Below are 18,023 nucleotides of genomic sequence, written 5' to 3'. Positions count from 1 at the left end.
AGCCTACCCGTAATCTTTCTTGTAGGTACCGAATTGGTGATACAGAAATAATTTACTTTTGTAGTACATTGTGTTGGTAATTGGTTGCTCGTTTTTTTTTTATCAGTGTGCATGTTCCAGTTGACTAGAAAATGGGTAGAAATCTCAAGAATATATCTCAAAGTGTTAGCCTGTGCTCACGGAAACGAACTAATATACGCGAGAAATAGAACGTTACGGGAAAGCATATGCATTTTATGTCAGAGATAACAAATATTTATGAATACTGCTTGATTTATAATGTGTTAACAGTTTCGTAAGTATTGTAAATGAGTGTGTTATTCAAGCGGAGCGGATGCCTTTTGCCTCCAAGTCCGACGCAAAGCGTGATGTCATCAGAGCTACATTACGCCCTGTATATCACGAAGGCAGTGGCACTTTTTACATAGTCATGTTTGGCCCAACCGTAGTTTTATAACGAGCGCTACTTTAAAAGAAATAAACACTGTTTTAGCTGCACAAGGTGAGGACGCTGGCCGCGGGCAAACACAAAGTACTTCTGGAGTTGAAGAAATCAAACCAATATAGAACCAGGAAGCAAGCAATCTAGCTAAGACTGCAAAAAATTAAGAGTAACTGGAGCTGCTTTGGGAATATCTAAAAATAAGGGATGTTGAGAAAATCAAAATTGTCAAAGACCATTTTCAATTTGCTCTGAGGGTTGGGAAAGCAGCTCCGTCAAGGATGATTTACGAATTCGCTAAAGAGTACTTCTATACTGAAGACCTGAGAATACTATAGTTCCTCCTATGTACATTCAGAGCTGTCCACAAAGCATCCGGAGGGAAAAGAAGCTAAGATGGGACAGAACTAGTAAAAATGGACTAATGAATATCAATCAATCTATGGAATCTTGGTTGTAGGCGGCTCTACCCCGTTTTCATACATAAATCAGCCCTCATTGATAACAGGTTTATTTACACAGACACCACATACAGTTGTAGTGCACCTTTGCATATGAGATACCCTACATTGATTGTACCAACGAGACAGAAAGAGACGTGATTATCATGCTCATACACACTCAACGCCGCCGAATGACGCTCGTTAAAGCAGCTATACACACTGAGTCAATGTTGCCTCGGTGCAAAAGGGTGCGTTCTGTATGTGGGGCGAGTTAATTCTTTCCGATGCCGCCACACCAGTCCCCCACGCAGAAGGAAAGTTCACAAATCGAATGGACTGGCAAAGCGAACTCTTCGTCCTGATCGTGATGTGTACTTTCTGGGTGGTGATGACGCATCAGGTAACTCAGGTGTAAAAGAAGTGCTACGTTGACTGGATGAAATGTGGGTGAGCAGATGTGTTAGGCGTGTTGGTGCGAGTAGGAACAGCAAGATTTGTTTCTATGTATTGTAACCTTTCAATGGTCTTTAGGTCGAGTATGAAGGAACCATTGAAAGTTATGATAAGAATAGATCAACAGAAACTGTGCAGAAGTACACGTCCAGCAGGAATACGTCCAATCTATACGTTCAACTACGCACGTAAACCGAGATAACTCGCTCATTTAAGAGGAAATTTGTGGAATGGAATCAGGAGAAATTCATAAGCTCAGAACCCCCTGGCATTCGTATGATTGAGTTAAGAAAACATGAGTTGGGATACCAATAGAGACCGGCAAATAAAAGATCACATCAACAACCATGAAGCAGTTAAATCTCATATGGAACATTCAGATCTAGGAATGTCACGCGGCGGAGGACATGGAACGGTTTGTGCCTCATATATAGGCTTCTGATAAGCTCACCTGATACACCCAGCCTCAGTGGGTAGGGTCTGACACATCCCACTCTGACGAGTCTAGTGTCAGACCTAAGACGAAACGCTGGTTAATAGAGCAAACGCCTGAAAAGCCTTACATCTGATATGTTTTTGACATGCTCTATTGGTGAAGAATATCTAATTTCCTCCATGGGAATTTAGAATTTTCCATTCGGAATTGCTAGGCGGGCAATAATTCCATTGTGGGGTTTATCTCCCGTATGTAGTTATCAGACTGTGCCTCATATATAGGCTTCTGATAAGCTCACCTTAATACACCCAGCGTCAGTGGGTAGGGTCTGACCACGGCCATCTTGATATATAGAGGCCTGCTACCAACAGTTGTGACGTCACGCGTATAGTGCTCACTCTCTGTCGTCGCGTGTAATTCCTATATTGTTGATACGATACTTTTTATCATAATTTGACAAATAAAATGCAATAATAAGCCTATAAACACAAAACACCGAATAAACACTATCAAAAGTATATATACGAATAAAATATATCCAGTCAAGGTAATATATTACATATTGTAAAATGCTCGACTGAAGGCTACTCACCTGGACTGTACGATGACGGTGAATAGGCGAATGGTTTTCTCTCAAAACAATGCAATTCTTTTATGCTTGTCTGAGCACATGTTTAAGTTAAAAAAACGCATTTTCCAAAATATGACAGATCTTGGTCACAACACTCATTAACTCAGCAGCACACACCCACACTTGTCACGGGTTTTTCAACTTTCATTATCAAAACATTGATAGAAACATCCCTAGAATATCCACTGTCTAAAAATATATCTTTGAATCAGATATCAAGGTATAAGTTAATGTGTAGCTTTCCACAATTTAAAAAGTAGTATGATGGTCACTAGGCTAAATGTTGCTGTTTCTAAAATGCCATTATATTACACTTATTTGAGCACATAGTGTTATTAATTAATTATTTATTAATGATAGGAAAATATTTGCTATTATATGATAAATCTTGGACACAACGCTCATTAACTCTGCAGCTCACACCCACACTTGTCACAGAAATTACCAGGTTTTTCAACTTTCATTATAAAAACATTGAAAGAAACATCCCTACAATTACTACTGAATGAGGTATCAAGGTCTGAGTTAACGTGTACCTTTCCACAATTTGAAAAGTAGTATGATGGTCACTCGGCAAGCTGTTGGTCTTTCTAAAATGCCTTTATATTACACATTACACTTATTTGAGCATATAGTATTATTACTTATTTATGAATGACAGTTAGCAAAAATATGTGCCATGATATGCTAGATCTTGGATATAACGCCCATTAACTCTGCAACACACACCCACACTTGTCACAGAAATTACCATATTTTTCAACTTTCGTTATCAAAACATGTAAAGAAACATCCCTACAATAACCACTGATAGTGGTGGTGGTGATTATTGTTTTAAGAGGAAGTACAACTACGCAACCATCCTCTACAATAACCACTGAATGAGATATCAAGGTCTGAGTAGTTTTCCACAATTTGAAAAGTAGTATGATGGTTACTAGGCAAACTGTTGCTGTCTCTAAAATGCCCTTATATTACACTTATTTGAGCACATAATGCTATTAATTATTTATGAATGACAGTTAGGAAAAATATTTGCCATGATATGATAGATCTTCGACACAACACTCATTAACTCTGCAGCTCACACCCACACTTGTCACAGAAATTACCAGAAATTATCAGGTTTTCAACTTCCATTATCAAATCATTAAGATCCCTACGATTTCCACTGTTTAAAAATACATCTTTGAATCAGATATCAAGGCCTGAAGTAACATGTAGCCCTCCATAACAAATCATTTGATGCTCAATAGGCGAACTGTTGTCTCTAAAATGTTATTATTTTACGCTTGTTTGTGCGCACAGTGCTGTTGTCAATTATTTTTGAGTAATTGTTACAAAAAATGTTTCCGAAAATGTGGCAGATGTTGGACAGAATATTAATGAATTCTATACCATACATAGACTTATCACAGTAATTGCCAGTTTCTTTATCTTTCATTTTCAAAAAGTTTGTAAAAACATCCCTGTGACTTCCGGTGTTCAAAAAGGCATCTTCAAAATCAGACATCAAGGTCTGAAATAAAGTGTAGCCCACCACAGCCATTTGAAAAACAAAATCTGTAGGCTGTTTCAACCCCTCTCTGCACAGCTTTAGCAAGTATGAGTTTGGTGTGAAGCTTGTAAAACAAAACTTTTTTGACATCAATTTTGGTAGAAAATTCAAGTACATTTCGTGTTGTTAACTTACCCAACTAGTCCTCATAATTTGATATTTTGTCTCCTTCTTCTGGCGATTTTCCTTTGGCAGGTATTGGTTGAGACATATATGACGGCTGCCCAGGAAATATAGTTGGCACAGCATCGTCAGTTAGTTTTAGCTTTACGCTAGGCACAGTTAAAACGGAACCATCAACTCGAATGATGTGATTTTCGGAAAAATGTTTAATACAGACACAGGCATATTTACTGCGTTCAAAATTAGATCGGGGTATAGCATAAATCCATTTTGCTCGCTTTTCCTTATAGCTAGGAAACGCAAATGTTAAGATAACCACCTCCTTATTTGAACGGTAATTGGATGTAGGCCTACATCCAGGCACTCTACACGTTTGCAAAGAGGAGCATACACTACACTAACACATTATAATAATAATCATAATTAAATGATAAACTTTGGAGTACTTTAGACAATTCGTAATAGCTCAGTAGGTACACTTAACCTATCACATAACCTAGCAGTACTTCCTAACATCAGGCTGCTCAAATTAGAATTATATAGTATTTAACAAATAGTATTGCTGAAAATGCATACCTTACTGATGCGTTTTCATACAGTTATGACTTTTAAACACGAACGAACACCTCTAATAACGTTGAAATAACAACAACGTACTACGAAACCACCATGTAAACAAGACTCGTGCCTACATATCGCTGCACTAAAAAACTGACGTCATCACTATGGAACTGCCATGTGTAGCAGGCCGGAACTTCTAGTTGGCCGTGGTCTGACACATCCCACTCTGACGAGTCTAGTGTCAGACCTAAGACGAAACGCTGGTTAATAGAGCAAACGCCTGAAAAGCCTTACATCTGATATGTTTTTGACATGCTCTATTGGTGAAAAATATCTAATTCCCTCCATGGGAATTTAGAATTTTCCATTCGGTTTGGAATAGTGCAAGGTTAATCATCAAGAAGGCGTGTACGGAGTAATGGATTGTATCACTGCCTTCGTAATGCAACAGGCCACACTGTAGGAAGCGCGCGAAGGCAATCAGCTGATCGATTAGGGCGAATGTTACGAGTTGCAACTCTGAGTGTAATACGAAGTGTTTGAAAGCTTTCTGTGAATAATAGGGGTTATTGAAGTCAATTATTGAATTTTAAGTACGTTAAATGCCTTTTCTTCTAAATTATCGTAATTCATCAAAGCAAGATCCACATAAGTAGCTGTAATTGAAATAGTGAGACAAGGTTGTTTAGATTAGGTATGCTATCTCCTCGTGGGGAGCTGAGTTAATTCAGAGGATTTATTGCTCCTTGTTAAATAAATTAATTGAATATTTTCTGTTCTGTGTTAATACAATGTGTTGTGAGTTGAAGTGTGTGTGAAAAGCGGTTGCCACTATGCCAAAAAGTTGTTGTGTGCCAGGATGCAAATCCAACTACACAGGTGAATATACACCAGTATTTTCATTTCCTTCGGATGAGGAAAGAATTCATTTATGGAAGAGAAAAATACCGAGGGAAAGTTTAACAATTACAAAGAATACGGGAGTATGCATAATTAATTTTCCTGAAGACCAGATTGTGAGAGAAATCAGAGCAACCCGTGCTGATGGTGAGTCCTGCTTTTGTCTTTCTTCTTGTGGTACAGATTTATAGTAGTGAGTTTTGCAGAATAAGCCTACAAGTAATTAAATGGGCAATAACTGAGCCTGAATTTGTGATGTTTCTTGGGTAGGGAATATTGAGAATTAGCTGCCTTTTTTCCTCTGATGCTAAGTAAGATTAAAACACAGCTTAAAATGTAGAAATGAATGCAGTTTATAAATCCTAATCTTTGTTAAATGATTTTAGCATAATTATAACACTGAAAAATTAAACTATTGCTAGTATGAATGATGTTTATCTTGTAGAAAACAACAAATGGGCCAATTTTTTTTGCTTAGGTACTGAATTGGTGGTACCACGCAAGAAATTAGAACTGACAAGTGATGCCGTACCATCAATATTTCCAAATTTACCTAAGTATCTTACTTCAGACAATCGCGTTTATCCTAAAGATCCAGAGGAAAGAAGAAAAACTTATATCGAGAATGAAAACAGGAAATATATTCTAGTTGTCAGAAGATGAAATTTCAAATTTAGATCAGGTTTTAAATAATGAATCAAAGTATAATCATTTAGATTGGATAGTCAAAGGTAAAAATGAGAAATTGTATTTTATGAATGTAGATTTCAATGATTGTGCATCCCTTAAAAGAACTGTGACCATTGATAAAGAGTTAAAATTAAACACTTTTGTTGATAGTATTAATATTGCACCGAACGGGGGTACATCATTCGTTTTGTGCCTTTTCCCTAACTGCCTCATATACTCCGGCTAATAATCTAATAGAGTATGTTGGATGGACAAATAAATATAATCATCTCCTAAAAATTCAGGACGACACGCAGGTAAGAATGAAAATAATTACATCACCTTAGGTCTGTAAACAAATAATATTATAATTATCTATATTTGCAAAAAAAAATCGTTTGTATATTTCATCCCATCCAACATGTGCATTCATTTGTCTACATCGATATTGGCTTATTTCGGTGAATATCATATGAGAATCGTATTTTGTTATCAAACCATATATTCGTTCGCTGCACAATACCTTTCAGGGATACTCATTTCAATTAACCTTTTTTTAACGTGGACTCAACTGAGAAATGCACAGCCTTTTCCCCGAGTCCGTCCGCAAAACCAGTTCCGATTAATTGTAGCCAATAATAAAATAGATCTTAGAATTTATCTATTGATTATTTATAAGTACTCCATCTAATATCTCTTCCGATAATGAAATGAATAAATAACAAGAATTCCGGTTAAAATCCTTATCTCCTATTTTATTTAAAGTTCATTGTACTTGGAATGAAGTATGATTACAATTACATGTTCAGTTACATTCTTAGGAATTCCAATTCCAAATTGAAATAAAATTCATATTTTCTTAAAATATTACAAAAAAATCGTTGAAATTAACATTACAATCTCGTTTCAATATTTTTGAAATATTATTAATTCATTGAAATATTATTGAAATCTTGTAAAATATCCCCTAAACATTGTCGAGATGTCGTTGGAATGGTTGAAATACCTTGGAATATCGGTGAAATAATGTTGAAATATTCCTTAAAAATCATTGAAAAGTCACTGAAGTGACTGAAATACCTTGGAATATCGGTGAAATAATGTTGAAATATTCCTTAAAATCATTGAAAAGTCACTGAAGTGACTGAAATACCTTGGAATATCGGTGAAATAATGTTGAAATATTCCTTAAAAATCACTGAAAAGTCACTGAAGTGACTGAAATACCTTCGAATATCGGTGAAATAATGTTGAAATATTCCTTAAAAATCATTGAAAAGTCACTGAAGTGACTGAAATACCTTAGAATATCGGTGAAATAATGTTGAAATATTCCTTAAAAATCATTGAAAAGTCACTGAAGTGACTGAAATACCTTGGAATATCGGTGAAATAATGTTGAAATAATCCTTAAAAATCATTGAAAAGTCACTGAAGTGACTGAAAAACCTTCGCATATCGGTGAAATAATGTTGAAATATCAATAACATTAACTAAGTATCACTCAAATATCAATTATACATCATTAAAATATCATCTGAATTTCATTGAATATCCCTACAAAATTCATATGTATGATCTTTGCTTTCTTTGTTTTCTCAAGTCTTCATTGTGTAATAACGATAACAATATAAGTAAGTTCCATAAATATGGTTCAATAATTACCATACAGCTATATACCGACTCAAATAAAACCAAAAATAAAATATTCTTTATCCTAAGTAAACTAATTTGGTCATAAAACCATCTGAAAGTAAATAGGAGTAGCCTATCATAACATACATGTGCAAACAAGCTAATCAAACATCTAGGAATGCAATACTTTCATTCGAAAATAAACATCTTCCCGCGAAATTAAGACAGAAAATGGTATCGGAAATTTACCTGTTTACAAGCAGTAGTCATTTAAGTCATGAAGACGTTTCCTCCCTCCAAACATGCGCTTGACAAGAAATCAACTTGGGCTTAGCTTATTATGTGAGATTCTTCGAAAAAAATATGTTAATTTTCAATCGCAAATGCCTTGTTTTAGGATATAATTTTTGATGACCGTACACCACAAGTAGCCTGTAAGTTCATTAACCTCTTACAATCGTACGCATGTGCCATATAACCCGACTTCGTATACTGCTACATAATTCACATGACGAAAACATCAACTATAACCTAACATTAGCGTTATGTTGCTTAAATATTACCAACTGCTCCAATCTAGTCGTATTTCACCAAATACGCATTCCATCAATAACAATTCCTCATTACTTATACACTTCCGTATATCCATTATTTTAGCCTATAATCTCTTAATATCATCGATCATAACAACGATTCCACATAACAAAATCATTCGTTGCTTTACATAAGGTGCAGTATACGTATATTCTATTCACTTAATCTCATCACATATCATGGGTTTACGGTATTCCGTAACACAAGCAATCACATATCCCCAGCAAAAGAACGCATGTGTTAATATTTCAGGTTCTACTTACTTACTTTTGGTGTCAAGTTATCGTCAAATTAAGTTCTATTAATCTAGAAGACGGTCTTATACCATTATGCATTGCACTGGAGTTGAATTACACAATGAAAGGCATAAATCTTCAGAATCACATTGATAACGTCGGTTTTCAAAGCTTCACATAAAATAAACAAGCATTCCTACTCATTGATTATAGATTTGAAACGTCAAAGACTAACTAACTCCATATCCTAAATAAGTTATATGGATTCCGTTTTAATGACACTACTCATGGAACTTTTATCTTGAAAAATTAAACATTAACCATACTACAATCATATATATAAGTAGTCATTTACTATCGTTCATCCAAATCTAAGTACTTTAACTACGAAAACTAAATGTATGGAACTTGACTTATCTTGTTCTCGTTATTCGACTGGGATGGTCTTCATTCTGGATCTCCCTTGGCTCCCGACTCGAGTTGCGGTTCACGTCATCGTTGGTTACTGGTGACTGGCCTCGGGTGTGGGTGATGACGGCTGGCAAGGGCTCCCACCGGATTGTGACCCCATTCTCTGGTTTACTCAGCCATAATATCTCCGTCGATTACGTGCGATGGAAACATAATGAAGGATAGCATTAGATGCATTTTCCAGACAGGAAATAAATAATTTTGAATATATTTTATCTATCTAGTAAATTATTCGTCAAGATGCAATATTTAGCGCAATACTTTAAGTATTTCTTGTTTGTCGCTAGCTTAAACAATAACCTGCCGACCTCTAAATCTTCTTTAAGATTTCAGCTATGAGTTCGTATTGGCAACTATTACGGGGCGATGTCTTCCTCTTTCCTTTCACTTCTTTCACGCCCGATGCTTTCAATTCGTATTTATGGTTTATATACCGCCGTAATTATACTATTAGTAGTTCTCTTCTCCGATTTCAACCTCTTATTTTCTTGAATACCAATTCTAGCTTACAGTTTCGTTCCGATGATCAATACGATTTTTTTAAAGTGTCGTCTTTTTTTTACTCGGGACAACAATCTGATTCTTTTTACTCACGGCCATTTGGATTCCTTAGGTCCGATCGTCGCAATATTAACTCATGGCCTACTTGACTGGTTATATCTGCATTTTCTCTCTAGAATATACTCTTTCATTATACAACCTCCGTCATTTTTATCGCGATGCATGGCAAGTATTAGGGATGTAACTCCCGCTCATGACGCAAATCGGGTAATGAAATGGTACAATATTGAGGTAGGCCAGTTTTCATATATTTTACGCCCAGAGCTATTATGCAACTCTTATTCTAAACTGGTTAATTTGTTAACGGCAGTAAACAACCTTGAAAGTAAAGATGTTACAATTAAGGATAAAATTAGACATATCCAGGTTGTTCTTAAAGAGTGTAATGATGTTTGTGAGGAAAGCAGAATAGAAGCTGCTCTGGATTTCATTAGTCAACAGCTTGCACTTTTATTTTCCAGTCAGATGAGGTATTCTGTTGATACTTTAGTTTTTGCCTGTAGCTTTTTTTATTCATTTCCTGCTGCTTACAGATTTCTTAGGAATTTGGAAATTCTTGTGTTGCCACATCCCTCTTATCTCAAAACATTCACTTTATCTAGCATTAGTTCTGATGTTAATGATTCACTTAAGAAGTATCTGAAAGTAAAATGTGATGCCCTGGAAGGGCATGAACAACTGGTATGTCTGTTGTTAGATGAGATATATGTTAAACCAAAAATTACATACAAAGGCAACAAAATTGTTGGCATGGCAAGGAATTCATTGGATCTTACATCAGCAACTACTGTTCAGACTTTTATGATTAAATCTATTTTGTCAAAACAGGAAGATGTAGTAGCTTTACTGCCAGTAAAAAATATGGATGCTGATTTTCTCTATCAGTCAGTAATGAATGTCTTACGCACACTTCATGAAGGAGGCTATGAGGTTGTTGCTGTTATTGCAGACAATGCTAAGATTAATGTTAAATGTTACAAACTGTTAAGTAATGATAGTGTGATCCACCCATTTATCTTTAACCCCTGTGACAGTCAGAAGAAGTGCTTTTCACTATTTGATACAGTTCATCTGTTGAAGAATTTAAGAAACAATTGGTTAAACGAGAGGGACAGTACTTTCATCTACCCAAAAATGAACGATGTTAACACAATTCAGTTGTGTAAATTTCAGGATGTCAGAAGAATTTATCAGGACCAGTAACTTCATCTTGTAAAGCATGCCCCAGGACTTTCCTATCGAGTGTGCTATCCAAACAGTTTTGAACGACAAAATGTTAATTATGCCGTAGCGCTTTTTGATGATAAAACAATTGCTGCAATGTCTACTATCCAGGATACAGAGGGTACAAAAGAGTGGTTGAAAATTATCAGGAAGTGGTGGATGATTGTTAATGTGAAGCACCCCGAGAAGGGGATTCGTTTGAGAGAGAAGTATGCTGAGCCTATTAGAAACATGGGTCAGGAAAGTGTTCAGTATTTGTATTCCTTTTGCTCCTGGCTCAAAAGCTGGAATGATATTGTTATCATTGACTCTCCCAAAAGTTGTGGAAAGCTCAGTAAGGAGACATTTTCAGCTTTGTTACATTCCACTGAGACCTTGCTCGAACTATGTAAATACCTTCTGAATGATCTGAAGTTGCATTATGTAATGTTAGGCACTTTTCAAACTGATGACTTGGAGCAAAGATTTGGAAAGTATAGGCAGATGAGTGGGTGCAACTACAATATTTCAGTTCAGCAGATAATAGAATCTGAGAGAAAAATAAAAGTTACAAATTTACTGAAGTTAAAGTCTAGGCAAGCAATTTTCAATGTTTCTGAGATGATCAAAGATATTAATGCAGCTTCAGACCAGGACATATCCAATGAATTCCTTTTGCCTGCTGAATATGACCATGTCATAAATGAAAGTGAGGAAATTGAGATGTAATCCTCTACTTTAGAAGTAATAATATTTCTGGCTGGCTATGTTAGCTTTAAAGTTTCAGATGTGAATGCTTGTTGTGTAAGACAACTCTAATTACAGCTTCAGACTTAATTTGTGATTTACCCCCTGAAGTGTGTTATTTAAACCATTTAAATCGTGGAGGGTTAAAGTATCCATCTAGTTTCTCACTTGAAATTGGAATTCAGGTGTATAAAATTTTTGAAGTTCTTGTTTCTGATAGTCACAAAATGTTATTTTTGTATTCTGAGGACCCAAAATCTGTGCTTAATCATCTGGTACTAGAAGCAATGCAACTTAGTTCCTCTACAATTGTATGTGAATGTGGGAAAACATTAGTATATGTTGCTGGCCGGTGTGTTACCATTTGGGCGAATGCATTGCTAAATAACTACAGTAAAATTCAAACAAATGTTTGTGTGGAAGAAAGTGCCTCCAAACGATCTTGGAAGGATAGTGCCGGAAGTTCCAATAAGAAAACCAGGAAAGCTGCCGTATTTATGGACATCTAAAGTTATGGAGGTAATGCCTTTTATTATTAAACATTTTATTTTTGTACGTTCGTTGTCTCCATGCTTTTATCAATAAAAAATATGATTTGTTGAGTGCGTTGACAACTTAAGACAATCGTTATGCTTTGACTGTTTTTTATCACGTTCTAAACCGAATTTTCCTAAAATTATGTCGGCCTTATTTACTATATTTCGAAAGATCACAGTGTTATTGTTTTCGTCTGTTATATTAATGCAACCAATCGTTAATATCTCGTAACTAAAAGACAAATTATATCGCATTACAACGATATGTGCATGCATTGCGCGGGTCGGACGGACCTAGCCGACCGCCTCTTTGCGTGACGTCACAGAAGTTACAGTACGGCCTGATCATTACGAAGGCAGTGATTGATTGCTTGCTTGCTTGCTTGCTTGCTGATGCTTAATGGCTGTGTCTACGACATTTCACCCAGTCAATACTCCCTTACTTATGACATAGAACGTGCACTAACGAACACTACCGTTCAAGAATATATGTTTGATCTTGCAAGTAGGTTACACAAACACTATTTTTCACGATATCACATAATAATCCTAGTTTGCTACATAACACTGATCCCATAAGAGAAGCTTCCGTTCTTGCAAACACACTTCTTCTATAGCGTCACACACTCTGATAAACCGACATAGCACTCTCAAGGAATACTCTAATGATATGAGGAATCACTCAAATGGAACCATTAAAAACATGAGAACATCTCACCATATATTGTTGACAGAATTATAACACGATATTGGCTTCATCCAGAAACAAATTTAGAACTCTAATAATCTCTACGGTAGGATTACATAGCAAACAAGAAACACTGGTGGAAAATACCTGCTTGAGTCGCGTGAGATTAATCATAAGTTTTTTACGTGGGTTGTCATATGAAGAACATTCAAATATGATGTGGTTTGGGTCTCCATTAGTAATATTTGTACCACACAAACAGTTTGTATCCTGCGTTAAATGGAAACGAGATCTATATTGTGGGGTAAGGGCATGATTAAACCGTAACCGAATGGTGTTAATAATATGTCGTCTAGAATAGGATCCTCGCATAAACCACGGTTTGACCCGAATTGTTGGTTGTAAATGATAATAAAAGTTACCTTTGACTTGTGCAGTCTGTCGCCAGTAATTCTGCCATTCTTTACGACCAGCTTGTCGAACAGCTACTACACAGTCAGAAGAAGGAACAATATTGTTAGTATTAGGAACAGGGAAACGAGAAGCTTGTTTTGCAAGACGATCTACTTGTTCATTTCCTAAGATACCCATATGTCCTGGTACCCATACTAGTGTTATATTATAAATACCGAAATTGTCAAGCATATAGAGAAGACTCTTGACATTGTATACATACCAATTATAGGATAACCCATACGAGACCAACGACTGTAATGCACTCAGCGAATCCGTATATATCGTAACCCTCGTATAGCCCTGACGCTGAACAAAAAGTAAAGCCTGCTGTATAGCGAATAGCTCCGCAGTAAAAATCGAAACTTCACTTGGTAAACCATATTGGTTTTTGACATTTAGAGAAGGTATATAATAAGCGGCCCCAACTCCAGTAGTATTCTTGGCCCCATCTGTAAATATGTTTAAGCTTTGCGCGATACCGGAAAGTTTCACTCTTTTAATAGGACGAGTCTCTGTCTCCTGCAAACAAATAACACTAGTATAGCTACTACGTGTAGGCCATATTATCTGAGGCTTATAATAAGAAATCGGATAGAGTAAAGTATAGGGCAGTAAATTCACGCTGTGTATTAATGTATGCTGTTTCGACTTCAATGTGGTGAAAGCATGATGCAGAACTGGCAATCGTCGCAAACCCTGGGGCCGTAAGGAATAATATTCTGAGAGTAGCTGTAACTTCGGAATTAAAGGATGACTTGTCAGAGAAAATTTCTTGAGTAAATATTGCGTAGCAAGTATTTTCCTACGCACATGTAAAGGAGATTCGCAAGATTCTACTAAAAGTGCATTTGTAGGTGTTGTCTTCAAAGCTCCAATACATGAGCGTATTGCTTTATATTGACAGATGTTAAGAGTATTCAAGTTCGTATCCGATGCCAAATCAAAAATATGCGATCCGTAGTCCAATATCGCTCCAATAGTAGTTTTATACAAGGATAGCGCCACAACTGGATCTGCTCCCCATTGCCTACGGGTTACAGCTTGTATTATCTGAATATACATGTCGCTTTTCGAACGCAAATAAAAAAAATGTTGTTTCCATGTAAGTTTCCGATCGATAAATAACCCAATATATTTATGGTGACTGACTACGGGGATTTCATACTGATCAAAGGAAAGTGGTGATCGATCATGGGTTCGGTGATGTGTAAATATCATCGCTCGACATTTCGCTATAGAAAGATTTAACCCATGGGCTTCTAACCAAGTTCTGGCTTCGTGAAGCGTGTAGATAATATGTTACCTACATAGCTGTAAATCCTCATGCGTATAATAAAGCAAAAAATCATCAGCATATGCCTGTATTCGAGCATGACGGAGAATGACCGTTTCGAAATCCTTCATGAAAAGAGCGAAAAGAATACCACTCAGAATATCGCCCTGCGGCAAACCATTACTTACCTGCCGAGGTTGGATTGAATAATGTGACGATTTAAATCTCAGTGTTCGATATGTAAGAAGTTGTCTGAGAATAATAATAAATCCCTCAGGCAACTTAAGAGTTGCAAGCTTTTCCCATAGTATGTTCAAAGGTACGGAATCATAAGCCCGCTGAATATCAAGGAAAACCGCTATGGTACTATACTTTCTGTGACGGGCTAATAACGAATCTATAACAAAACTATTAAATGCATCATATGTACTACGTACCCTAAAAAAGGCATATTGATATCGGGGCGTCAAGTTATAGTATTTCAATACCCATATAAACCTTCGAAGTAAGATTTTTAAAAAGACTTTACGGAGGCACGAACCTGGCACTATACCGCGATAATTATTAGCTTCAGTTGGTAATTGCTTATTTTTAAGAATAGGAATCAGAAAAAATTCATTCCAATTAACTGGGGTACTGTAAGTGCGAAAAATATCATTGTACATGTTTAATAATACCTTCTTGGCCCTAAGAGGTAATAATTTAAGCATCTGATATGATACATTATCTGGACCAGGGGATGAATTCGAACACGATTGTAGAACTGCCTCTAATTCCTGATAATCGCATAGTTGTAACAATACGGAGAAACTTGCATCTTGTGTGTCGTGGGAATGCACATACTGTGATACGACATAATCTGGCGTCTCTCAAACAAGAAAATCTGACAAGACCTGACCTAGGATAGTCATGTCAGGGGAATGTTGCGTAACTCTTGTGATTGCCCTAATGGCATTCCACAAGGCTGCGATTGGAACCTGACACGGGAAGGACGATATAAACTCCCTCCAAGCGACACGACGTTTTCTATTAAAATTCTTCGAGTCTGAGCTATGTGTCTTTTGAGCCGAAAATAATTTTCAGATGTGGATTGCTGCCTATTTTGTCGGAAAAGCACCTTACGGGTTTGAATCAGTAAATGACATTCCTCATCCCACCATGTGACATTCGTAGGTTTCCTAGAAGATAAAGGAGATGTGGCGATGATGGGGTGGTGAAGATTAATATAATCTGTTAAAATCTGAAGTAAAGTTTGATAGGAAAAAATATTGTCCGGTATTTTTTGCAACGCATCCTCAATGTAAGAGGTATATATTTGCGGTTTAAATCTCCGCAACGAACGAACCGTGTTATTGTGAACTGTATGCGTCGGTGAAGAAATAGGTCGGCCTACACCATATGAGATAGCAATGGGAAAGTGATCACTTGAGTATGTATCACTTAAAGTGTGCCAAGTAGTGATAGACACCATACTTCGCCTACACAATGTTAAGTCTACTGCGCTAGGCGGGGCAGAAGGCGCAGTCAAACGCGTAGGAGAGCCATCATTCAAAATAGCAAATGAATGATTGTTTACTGCATTAAGGAACTGCGTACCTTGAGGTGTGTCCAAATTTCCTCCCCACACTGTATGGTGAATATTAAAATCCCCAAATATAAAAACATATGGTTCGGTAGTAAATTGCTGGAAAAACTGATCCCATTGTCTCTCATTAATGTAAACGTCAGGTGGACAATAGATGTTCACAAGCAAAACATGCATATAATATAATCCTAGAACATATGTTTGGGGTATGGCCTGAATATTCGAATGAATTCTATATGTCACTGAAGAATGTACCAAAAAGGCAACCCCACCATAACCGGGGCCATCCTCACGTAAAACATTATAATTAGGATACGCGACGCGAGTAGCAGGATCAAACCAAGTTTCTTGTATAGCTAAAAATTGAGGTACGGTTTCCTGAATCAATTTAAAGAGCTCATGACGCTTGTTCATGAGACTTCTAGAATTCCATTGAGTGATTCTGATCATAGAATTGAATGAAACTGCAAATTTTGTCTCTTAACTGGTATACATTATGAGCTAACGCTGGGTGATCACCCAACAATTGCACCAATTTATGAATAGATTGATAAAGACCACTTTGGAGATGGTCTCTTTGCCTATGAAATGATGAAAGCGGTTGCGCCATTGGAGCGCTACTAGTGGCAGCAGGCTCGTCCAGAGATGCCTCCATCCTCTGGCTTGCGCCATTGGAAAATGTTGTAACCCGTGAAGTAACCATTTCCGTACGGGGAATCTCTCGAACCAAATTATAATAACCATCCCGATCATATCCTGGGGCTGGTACTGGTCTAGGTGATTTCAAAATTACTTGCGTAAATTTTCTCTTACGGGGATTTTCCTGTGTAGGAGTCGGCTCCTCCCTAGTTAAAGGGGGAACATTTTGGGAATTGTCCACAACATTATATTCAATAGGTTGAACTTTCTGTACAGCATCCTTGAAAGATAAGTTCTGACTGCTCATGATCTTTTTAATACTGACTTGCTGCTGGTGAGCTGGACAGTCAACGGCTCCAGTTGAATGGGTGCCACGACAATGCACGCATTGCAGGAATGTTTCTGTACAGGTCGCCGTAGTATGATGCAATGCACATTTCCCACACCTTGGACTTGTGGCCCTGCAATGTTTATCAACGTGACCGTACCGTTGGCATTTTTTTTTACAGAGGATTGGAGCAAAACATATGGCTCCACCTCTAAATTCACCTGATATAATGACACATACTGTGGGAGTTTTTGCGCCCGAAAAACCACCTTTATAGATCCCGTGGGGACAGACTGAGTTCCTTCCTCGCTAACAACTCTACGGTTCAAACGCCGTACTGATTTTATGGCCGCCGTAGACTTTAAGTGTTTTAATATAGTAGCCTCATTTAACGTTTTCTCTACTCCCCTGATAATTCCTACACGCAATACATTGGAGCTCGGTATGTATGCTCGGAGCTTAAGCTCAACTAATAAAGGGTGTTCAAAAATGAATTCGCTTGCACGGCATATACAAATTCTATTTGTAAGTTACTCTATTTCGATTCTTACGGGCCACGGATTTAATTCCTGGAATATTGTTCTCATAGAAAGTTCTACCCAAGGTCATGGGGTGCATGTTACCAACATTGCCTGATGCCGTGGACTCTACAAAAATAATGTAGGGTCCATAATGAGTACTAGGGTAAAGTTCCTGCGACTCAGTCTTCGAAACCGTAGCACCAGCCTCATTATTCACACGCGCATTTGTAGTATTAGTATTGTTCAATGTACCGCTATTCTCACTTGAATTATCATCCGCATCTTGTTCCATTTGAACTGTTTCTTCCCGAGCAACTGTGAGGGTTGAAGGATC

The sequence above is a fragment of the Anabrus simplex genome, chromosome 1 (genome assembly GCF_040414725.1).
Source record: "Anabrus simplex isolate iqAnaSimp1 chromosome 1, ASM4041472v1, whole genome shotgun sequence".
NCBI classification, from domain to species: Eukaryota; Metazoa; Arthropoda; class Insecta; order Orthoptera; family Tettigoniidae; genus Anabrus; species Anabrus simplex.
The sequence above is the reverse complement of the archived record's forward strand: the minus strand, read 5'-3'. Positions refer to the sequence as shown.